Consider the following 11,695-nt stretch of genomic DNA (forward strand, 5'->3'; position numbering starts at 1 on the left):
TTCTAGAGGAAGCAACAGTGCATTGTTACATATAAGCCATTTTAGGGTAGGACGGGTTAAAAAAAACAAAAAAACTACGACCTGTCCCCTGCCTTCGCCCTGACTCCAGCCCCCCCACTACCCTAGTGAGGATTAAGTGGTGTATAGAAAATGGATGGATGGATGGATGTTCTCAAGGAAGGTGGCGGCAGGAGTGATCAAACCAGAGACTGAACCTCTAACAGAGGGTGCAGCTGCACAGCATTCACTCCGTGCCTACCTGCAGACCTGGGACTGGATCCTTCTACAGAGCATGTCTCTGAACCCCAGTGACTATGGATGGACATTAAGTGTGCATGGGTATGAGCCACTTCCAACACTAGACCCCATGGTTCCTGAGGAGCCACTGAAGATCACAAGCTGTAATTGTCATAGAGTTGCAGCAACCGGCGGTGCAGCTGCAAGAAGAACGAGGTCACGTGCATCTCAGCCTGTGGAGTCTGTAAAGGCGTTACATGCAGAAACTGCAGTCATGACGTTGTTGAGTCTTAAGAAGACATAGACAATGACCCTTGAAGCTTCTGACACTGTGAATGAGCAATAACTCTGAGTATATGTGAAATAAGAGCTACTGTGAATGTAAATGTAAATGTGAGTGTGTCCTTTTTCAACAATGGAGTGTTTGTGATGAAATATAAATGCTAACAATCAACTCAAAATCCTAAAAAAAAAAATCCTGATTTGACCCTCATAAGTTACTTAAGGCCCGATTTTTTTTTTAATCGATTTTTCGACAGTCATTTATCGGTACCCTAACTTGAGCAGGTTTTTTCAGGGTTTCCCACGGGAGTTGAACTTCAAGATTTTGAAGCATGTTATTACACACCTTTACAAACATATTGGTGAAGAAACTGTTTGGTAACAATTTAGTTGGTAGTTATGTGAAATATCTCATAAAATGCCTTTACTACTTATAAAGCATCCTTCCAGGAGGAATACTGCTAAACTTTGCCAGAATGACCGAACAAGAGCACAAACAGGTGAGAGTCACTGATAAAACAACAGGAAACAAAGGAAGACCTCTGGCACAGAATCATGACATTTACACTTCCCAGCCACCTGACACGTGGTCAGATCTCAGTCCAGCCACATTAAAGACTGTTTTTGCCTCCTGGTCTCCTTTAACTTCAGAGCACTTTGTCCACCGATGTTCAAGCTTTGCTGACCCTTCCCAGATGAAGGTCACATCTATAGCTTCCAGATACTCCTCAACAGCATGCATGACTTCATCATCAATCTGAAAATGGCATCTATTCAGGTGAGATTTCAGCTTGGGAAACAGATAGAGGTCAGACGGTGCCAGGCTGGGTGAGTATGTCACATGGGGCAACAGTTGAAAGCAACATTAGGCTGCTTCTGCCACCTGTGCTGTAAGAACGAATACATTGTCCTGGAGCAACAGCACGCCAGCTCAAAGTTCTCCTCTTCTTTTTGAATGCTTTAAACATCTGAGTTTTCTGTAAAGAGTAAAACAAGATTTTATGGTATACCGTTGTGCCCCAAAATGGGACTTACACCCCTTGTTTCCAGGTGAGAAGTGTAGGAAGTGCTCAAAGGCTTCAGGGGAGATTTTCAACGCCTTGCTGGTTTAAAAACACACAAAAACTAAGAAGTCATTTCAGGCCGACTATGACAGTCTTGCTGGAGGATGAGATGGGTCTCCTGAGGTGATCCTCAGGGACAAATCTCACAGTTCAGAAGGAGGCTTGTGTCAGCAGAGGAGGACGAACAAGAAGAAGTGGAATCATGAATCACATTTTACTGTATGTTTTATATGGTGTGGACTATATCAACACTAAATGGTTGTCCTTTCTCTCCAGTACATTTAAAAGAAAAAACAGTAGTTTCTTTTCCATCTGACAGTTTTTTAAAGATGAAAATGTTACAAAATTCATACTATAACAAGTTTTTAGGATAAAACACATGCTTCAAGTGGACTCACGTTGCCCACTCAAGTCGGTTACGACGACGAACTGCAGTCAGGTCGAGATACTATATTATACAGTCTATGGTCTCGACCCTGATGAAGAAGGCGTGCGGATGAGCTTCCCTGAGACGGTTTCTGACAGTTTGTGCAGAAATTCTTTGGTAAAACAAACTGATTGTTGCAGCAGCTGTCCGGGTGGCTGGTCTCAGACGATCTTGGTGGTGAAGATGCTGGATGTGGAGGTCCTGGGCTGGTGTGGTTACGCATGGTCTGCAGTTGTAAGGGCGGTTAGATGTACTGTCAAATTCTCTAAAGCGCCTTTGGAGATGGCTGATGGTAGAGAAATGAACATTCAATTCACTGGCAACAGCTCTGGTGGACATTCCTGCAATCGGCATGTTTCCTCAAAACTTGTGACATCTGTGGCATTGTGCTGTGTGATAAACTGCACATTTTAGTGTGGCCTTTAATTGTGGCCAGCCTAAAGCACACCTGTGTAATAATCATGCTGTCTTACCAGCATCTTGATAAGCCACACCTGTGAGGTGGATGGATTATCTCAGCAAAGGGGAAGTGCTCACTAACACAGATTTAGACAAATTTGTGAAAAATATTTGAGCGAAAAAGACCTTTTGTGTATATACAAGTCTTAGATCTTTGAGTTCAGCTCATGAAAAATGGGGGCCAAAAACAAAAGTGTCGCGTTTATATTTTTGTTCAGTGTATATATATTTCATCTGACTAATTTAGATTATTGTTCACCTTAACACTCAACAGTGTTATAGATGGAAAACCCAACAAACCAACCCAGCTAGCCGGGAGTGCACTATTGCATTACTAATCTATCCATCCATCCATCCATCCATTATCTATACACCGCTTAATCCTCATTAGGGTCGCGGGGAGGCTGGAGCCTATCCCAGGTGACTCAGGGTGAAGGCAGGGGACACCCTGGACAGGTCACCAGTCTATCACAGGGCTACACTTAGAGACAGACAACCAAGCACACTCACATTCACACCTACGGACAATTTAGAATCACCAATTAACCTCAACATGTTTTTGGACTGTGTGGGAGGAAGCCGCAGAACCTGGCGAGAACCCACGCTGCACGGGGAGAACATGCAAACTCCACACAGAAAGATCCTGGGTGTCCTCACTGGGATGCGAACCCGCGACCTTCTTGCTGCAAGGCAACAGTACTAACCACCGACCCACCTTGTAGCCCACTACTAATCTAATGTTCAACATATGTTTGAGGAACATTTGTAAATTCAAACATGGTTTTGGTTTTACATTAGACAAGATGAACCAATGCTTCTTTTTCTGTTAACTGTCACTGATTGTACCCAAGTCAGGCATTTTCACTAAATGGACAAAACGCTGTTTTTTTTCTCTGGATTTTATGACAATAACAAAAACATACAAAAATAGAGCCTTATGACCGGCCTTATTCTTTGAAAAGCTCGACAAAGCTTTGAATGCTTCTTGTGAAATGTCTGTCCGTCATCGACAGGCAGTCACATTGTGTGGGAGGGCGGCTGCCTCGGTTAAATTTAGTTCACAGCATGAAATCCTTCTCATGCACCCTGTGAATTACGTGGCGAAGCACCGAATGCATGTGTAACCCAGCGGCCCCCCAGTAAATATGATACAAAACCGGAATGGTTTCATATAAACTTCCATCCACCCTCCTCTATACAACCTCTGTCATAAACATGTGTCCACAAACTGCCTATCTAGTCCTCAGATGGTTTGAATCATTCAGTGTGATGTATTTGATCCTCTACAAGCAGAGAGTTCCCTCAGAATATTTTATTCAGCACATATGGAAACATATTTATGGAGGAGAGTTTCTGGTTCTGGCTTAAAATTACATAACAGATGGTGCGCATCACTTCGAGTGTGTTTTATGTAAATGCGATGACTAATGTTTTCATGTGGAGCCTGTGGAGGGAGACAGTGAAATATTACTTAGAGCGACTTATTTATGTCTCGCTGTCCTCCCTGTGATGTAGAGTTGGGAGGCTTGTGACGAACGGAGCTGCTGTCGAGGGCAGATTTAGGCAGCCGCAGTGAGAATGGCATCATTTTCTAATAAGTAATTGGGTTAACAACTCCCGAGTCAGATTCTCTGAAACTGTGCAGCTCCTTAATCTCTCACCGCCACAACAAAACTGAGATCAGTCTTGTCAGTCAGTCTTGTTGTCTTTACCTGGTGGTCGAACGGATTTACTGGGCTCCCATCAATACCAGGCTCTGAAACACTTTAACACACAACAAAACAAGAAATGCAGCAGCAGCAGCAGTCACACGATCAGACTTGTGGATGTTGAGCTGCTTTATCAGGGTCAAATGTAATCAGTAATTCTATATGAGGACTTTCAGAGACACATCTGCTTTATTCTTGATCAAACCACACCAAACATTTTAACACAGCTGCCATTTACTGGTCTCTTATCTGACTATAATGGCCTGAAGGAAGAGATGTATTATTTCTGAAAAACATCCCTTTTAATTCAACTTTTCATGTTCCTTTCTTTCCTGTTTTTGAATGACACCGCTTTCTTGTTCAAATAAGCAAAACTGTGTCTGTGACAAATCAAAGTGTTATTAATAGACCATTATGTGACATTTTATTATTTTGTAATGGAGCCACATGGGAACTGTGGGAAAGTTTCAGTTGTTGTGTGTGTGTGAATGAGAAGATTAAACAAATGCCTGTAAGCCAGACAACGAGACATTTTCAATTCCATCTTAAGCATCAGATTAGTTGTTAGCGATGTTTTTGTGTTGCATCTCAACTTCAGTCGCTAAATACAGCAAGCATGTCTGATCCCGATTCTCCACATATGCTGGTGGGAAATTGTTTCATTCCAAGTACTTTTTGTTTGTTTGTTTTTGCGTGTGACCTGCCTGGAGAAAGACAGCGTCGAAGAAAAAGTCACACATCAGAACAAGAAGAGAAGCCTCAGAAGGCCTGGGAGGTGAGTGGATTCATGCAGAGACACATAGGAAAGTAATAATAGCACGGGACAACTTGAATCACTCATTAAACTAGAAGATTATATTGATTATGGAGCAGCCTAAATTTATCTGTAATCACTGCAATCAGTAGCTGCTGATTAGCTCTGCTTGACGCCGCAGAGATGAGAGCATCTGTTCACGAGACAGAGCGACGCAGGAACGTGAAAAAATGTTCATGGAAGTCAAGTGTGCAGCATAGATGTAGAAGATGTTGTGGCTCCCTCTTGGTATTTGTGCAGCATAATTTGAATATACATCGATCACCCACAATGATGAGGTCAAGTAAATAACATTGATCAGCTTGTTAGAATTTAATGTTATGCTGTGAGACCATGGTACCTGGTATTCATGTGGATGTTACTTTGGCGCAAACACATCTGTGATGGCCGCACATGCAACCATCCAACCGTAAATGTCTGTGACCCTGTTAGCTACTTTAGCTTAAGTTGAAACACTTTACACTCATATTACACATATAAAAACACAGAATTTATCATTTCAAACAACAGACTCGTAATGTATTTAGCCTTTGTTAAAGTACTATTTGTAGAATGCACATTTGGTTAACTTTTGTACGTTTTTAAGTTGTACTTTTCTTTGTTTCTATCTGGTGTTCTGCTGATATGGTCATCTGGCTGGATACAGGAAAAAGTTGCCACAGAGCAGCAGGCTTTTATACCAGAGCAACAATCAGACCAAACCACGTCCTTCCACTTCTAGGGGTGGACCGGGTTTATTTGATTTAAATATCATTTGATTTTTGTTGGGTAATTCAATATATTTTGGGTTTGTTTATTATAATTCATTTGATTAAATGCACCAATTATACTATTTTGTGCTTTTAGTTGTTGGTTTAGGTGTAGGTGTTTTATGTTCCCCCTGTTGTGTCTAAATGGTCTGATCATCCAATATATATACTCCCATTTGAGCAGGGTTATGAGATTGTTTGAGCAGTGCTGTTGGTGTTGTGTTATTTTGTTGCTTCCAGCCTTAGGTAAGTTCTGTTCTTTTGACCTCTTTTATGAGCCCAGAATTTAGTATTGTTGTTTTTTGTAACTTGTGAGTCCAACAACTTCCCTTGATGGCAGCAGCCTCCCCCAGCAGGACAATGCACCAAACCACACTGCTCAAGAACGGCTCGAGGAACTTAACCAGGAGTCCAAAGTGTCAACTAATCTCTTACGGTCAGTAGGAAGCAACTTAGGGTTCAGTGTCTTGCACAAGGACACTTCAAGAGACAAGAGAAGCCAGGGACTGAACCTCAAACCCCGTGATTAGTGGACAACCTGCTAATTGTTGTCTGTCCAATAATCAACACTGCTTTTCTACATGTCGAAGCATCCTTGGCGAGACATTGAACTCCAAGTTGCTCCTGGTGGTTGGACCAGCGGCTGGCATGATGGCTCACTGGTGCAACACCGTGTAAATATGGTTATCAATCTTTATATATTCAGAAAAAAAGGCCTCATAACTTCCTAAATCAGCTCAGCATGTATTCTGTAATCAAACAGGAAGAAACAGTGTGTTTGTTGGAGATTAATACACATTTGCAGCTCTACTGAGTTACTGCAGCAGGATGGAGAATGTGGGATTAACTGGAAATAAACCGCAGTGTTTGTGTTCATGGTTACAAAGGAGCCTGTCACCCGGTGCAGCATTGTGGCTCACTGATGTGTTCGGAAGTTGTTAGACAACAAAGGAGCTCTGCGGCACACAGCAATAACACATACCCTTAATCGTAGGCGTAGATTTCGCGTGGGACGCGGCGGATACATCCCCCTCAGTATTCACAACATGTGCATTTGTTCTCCAGAAAGCATGAAAAAGCAGGACGCTTTTGTTTTGAAAAAATAAGACAGATGCAACAATGCCTCAGACAGTGGAGGATTGTTTTTCTTTAGCAGTGGCTGTTTTTGCTCTAAAAAAATGTGAATTATGAGCCTGTGCAACCACTGAATCTATGGTGGAAAACATAATAGTTGCATATATATTCTATTATACACTAAATTGTTGCTTGGTGTCTACATTTTTCTACCATAAATTGATGCAGAAAAGGAACAAACTGGTGCACAAAAACTACAAAAACAACAAAAAAAGGCAGGATATTAAGCGTTTGTCATTCCAAAACCACCCACTGAATGTGCCCCCCAGTCCACATCTCCAATGCCGAAATGAAACCTACGCCCATAACACTTGTTAGTAAGACATATCCATTGTTGATTTTGATTTAATTGTTAGATTTATTAATATTAAGATAAATATAGAATATTTAAAGATAAAACTACTAAAGCTAAAACTTTGCTGTCTCTGCTATTGCCAAAAACCCTGATCAAAACACTCGAAATAGAGAAAAGAAAAGAAAGATTGCCAGTGCAAAACATTTAAAATAAATAAAAATCAATGAAGAATAACATCTTCTTGGTACAAATTTAAAAAATATTTCAAGCTTGTGACATTTCCAGAAAAACAAACCATTCTAACACATTCTGAATGTTCCAGTCTTTTGGATTCAACTGAGTGAAAAGATTGGCTGCAAATCTGTAATACAGAACTCTGACCATGAGGGGGAGGACTCACTGAAGTTATTTCTTCAGAGTGTGTCTACTCACTCTCAGCAGCGTAGATGCTGCTAAAGCAACGTTTCACCATTTTTACTTTCAACATCCACACCGGAATCTAAAACAAACTTGATTTGCATTAATGATAATCGCAACGCGGGAGACAAACATCCCAAAATCAAGGAATGTTGAGAATTATATCCGGCGAGCCGGCCATGCGACAGGCTCTTCCTGTGCAGACTGCTTATTGGGTTTTGAAGGATGTTAATGGAATGACGAGGTAATGAGCAGGTGTGGGCTGTAAGACTGTAACAGGGATTATTGTCGTTAATGAATGGTAAATTTAATTTAGGTTTGTAATGCACATGTTTTCCAAAGAGGGAATTAAATCTGAAAGGTTATGTTTGTGGAGAATGCTTTCATTATATTAGATTTTTTTCCTCATAATTATATCATAATCAGGCACTTGGAGAGAGCTGAAAAAAGCCCATCAATCCCTGTTTTTCTCTGTGCACTCTGGCGGCGGCGACGCTGCCTTCATCTGTGTAGCAGCACAGTTGTTGTTTGTTTGTTCATTTATGGAAGCAGATTTTTTTTTCATCTGCCCACTTAAAGTGCCTCAAGGTAATCAACCTTACATAATCGCAGGAAATACCTTATCTGCAGCCACTTTCCGTATAAACTGTTTCTCTACGAATCCAATATTGCAAGCAGTGGTGCCAGCTTTGTTTGTCTTTTCTTAAGTTGTCTCTGTAAAGAATTTCGCAGTGCAGCTATCACAGGTCACACATCTCTGAGTGCTGCATGAATTCTTTATTCTTGTGCAATTAAATCTGCCGTGTCGAACTGTAAAGACAAATAGCTCGTCTGCACTTTCACGCTCGGCAATACTTTTTCATGAAATACAACCACAGAAAGTTAAGACTGTTGTCTGTTTTGATGGATGATAATGCCCATGCTGCTCCTGCTAATGTGCTGTATAACTGAGTGCCCATTGCCTTTTGCTGGTGCACTCCCCTGAGATGCAGACTGCATCTCTGCATTTGAAAGATACCAGCATGAGGGCTCACATCTCACAACAAAATAAAGTGCAGAACAACCTTTCAAATAATACTAGAATAAGAATTAGAACTCTGACAAACCTCAGGAACTGTAGCTTTAGTATCGTTAAAAAATATAATATTCAGGGTTTCTATTATGATATTTAAATCTATGTTATCTGAGGACATAAATACGAGGATGCTCTACACTTCATTCTTTACTTAAATTAAAGAACCAATATAGTGACACAAAAAATACTCCATTAGTCCTGGTTTGGTCCCTCTGACTGAGCATCATCAGATTATTCATGATGAAGCATCAGTGTGTCAGCAGCAAGTTACTGCTGCAGCTGCAAGTGGAGCGAGCTGAAACTACTTTATCTACACTTATGTATACAGGGACAACAGACAAATCTGAGGGGGTTTCACATAATTAATTGAAATAAGAAAAAACAAAGTTCTGATACAGGATTCTGTTTTCAGTTTGTTCTTGTTTTTGATTTTGGCAGAGATCATCGTCATCGGTACATTTATTGAAATAAAAAGCATGCGAGAAGTTTAGAAAAATCACTCTTTGGTGAAGCTGAACTCGTGAGTCCTGCTTGTTGTAAGAGGTCAGAAGGGTTGGAAAGCACTGGTTTACCCTTAAACGATGTGTTGTATTTTTAAATTTTGTTATATTATCCATTCTCATCTTCAAAAACTGTCAGATGGAATAGAAACTACCATTTTACTCTGTGTGATACTACTGGAGAGGAGGCAGATATAGTCCACACCATACAAAACATACAGTAAAATGTGATTCATGATTCCACTTCTTCTTGTTCATCCTCCTCTGCTGACACAAGCCTCCTTCTGAACTGTGAGATTTGTCCCTGAGGATCACCTCAGGAGACCCATCTCATCCTCCAGCAAGACTGTCACAGTCGGCCTGAAATGACTTCTTAGTTTTTGTATGTTTTTGTTGTTGTGTTTTTAAACCAGCAAGGCATTAAAAATCTCCCCTGAAGCCTTTGGGCACTGCTGTAACTAGTGGAGGTCATTTGTTTTAAAGAGTGTGTTGTAAAGCAAGTTCTTTTTGACCTTGTTAACTCATCCCTGTGGTGCTTTTTTTAATGTGCTAGAAGATGCATCATGAGTGAAATAAGTAGTCAGCACAACACCTATCTCCATCGTGAAAGTGCCGTTTAAGAATAACAGTTTAAAAAAACACTGATTCCGACTGCTGGGATTTTATATATGACAAACCTAAGGAACATGCATGGCTACATGAATCCAACTGAGTAGTTTTATAGTGCATATTCTAGAAGAACAACAGTGTCGAGTTACACTTGAGGCATTTTGAAGTACAAGGGAATTTTATTTTTATTTTTTAACAGAAAAACAAGTCAATATATGTGTCTTTAACACAGAGAGAGAGTTTTTATTGGTAAAATCATCGGCTGGAGAGGGATTTTAAAATGTAGCAGGGCCAGAATTTTAGAGTTCCCTTTAGCTTTAGTCAACAAATAATCACTACAAGAATTATCTGTCTTTCTCTGCTTTAACCCCAGAAACACAACATTATATCACCTAACTAGTTGGGCTGTAAACCAACAAAAAACAGCCAAACGTGGTGCGTTTATTTGCTTAAGGATAAAGATAATTCTTCTCTGGTTTAAAATGACCCCATTCATCACTGATGTGTTCTCAATCTGCAGAAGTTTCAGAAGAAAACTCTTGTTTCTGCATGTTTTTCAGGCATTTATATCGTCTTGTGTGCTTTATCGTTGTACAGCCAGCAGTAGTCACATTATCAATACAATAATAAATAGAAAATAGATACAATGTTAAATAGTCAATGAGTTATCTACTAATGGCGAAAGGCAAGTAATGTTTAGCTGTATGTGTCCTGTGTGTTGGCAGAAGGAAGCCACTTTGGACGGATCAGCCAGGACTGACCGGGGCTTCTTTAAATGCCTAACTTTGAACAGATGAGACGATCTCATCGTATTTTTGCACGTAAGTGACCCGTACCAGCTGACAAAATGTAAATTTGAGGACTCATTCAATATAATTGAAATTTATTAGGGTGATGTCAACATTCAGACTTCAAAACTTAAATTAAAAGCACATGTGCTGATGAGCTTCTCAACACACAGCATCCACAGGAAACTCAGAGGTCAGCTTATTATCGATCAAAGTTCCGAGAGATTAATAGAGCTGCACAACCTTAACAACCTGATCTTTAATCACCACAGAAGAGATGACCCTTTGAAAAATCAATCATCATCTCTTTAGTTTTGGACACATTAATGTCCAAGAAGAGCGTCTATGAAGCCCTTCTACAGGGATCAGGGTGATTCCTGCAGAGAAGAGACACAATGAAAGAATCGTCAGCAGATTTAATGTTATTTCCTCTTATGACCATCCATTATCTATACACCGCTTAATCCTCACTAGGGTCGTGGGGGGCTGGAGTCTATCCCAGCTGATGTAGAGTGAAGGCAGGGGACACCCTGGACAGGTCACCAGTCTATCACAGGGCCACACTTAGAGACAGACGAGAGAACCAACGCTGCACGGGGAAAACATGAAAACTCCACACAGAAAGATCCCAGGTGTCCTCACCGAGACGTGAATCGGCGACCTTCTAGCTGCGAGGCGGCGGCGCTAACCACTGTTCCACCTTGCAGCCCCTCTGATGAGCAGTCATTCATAAAAACTTCAGAAAGACTATGTTGAAAAGACAGACACCACAGTAGAAGCTCAGTCCAGCAAACGTGAAAAACACCTGTGATTACTGTTAGTCGTGAGAAAAACTGCAATCACTGAAACAAAGTTGAGTACAACTGTGGTTTCCAATAAGCCAAACTCATGAACATGGTTATAAAATGATCTGTGAACACCTGATCTTTCTTGGTTCTCCTTGCTCTTTGGCACAGAACTGCCAGATGAAACTATCCTAAAGGTCCAGAAAAGAAGCCTGATAAATAGATAAAATGTTCTTTGGTCAGATGAGACCAAAAACAATTAGTTTGGCTCAGATGAAGTTGACCAGGACTGCCACACTGAATGCACAGCCCTGACAGTGAGGCACAGCAGCAAGAGTGTGATGACATGGG

This window comes from Stegastes partitus, unplaced genomic scaffold, assembly GCF_000690725.1.
Source record: "Stegastes partitus isolate 25-593 unplaced genomic scaffold, Stegastes_partitus-1.0.2 Scaffold25, whole genome shotgun sequence".
Taxonomy (NCBI): Eukaryota; Metazoa; Chordata; class Actinopteri; family Pomacentridae; genus Stegastes; species Stegastes partitus.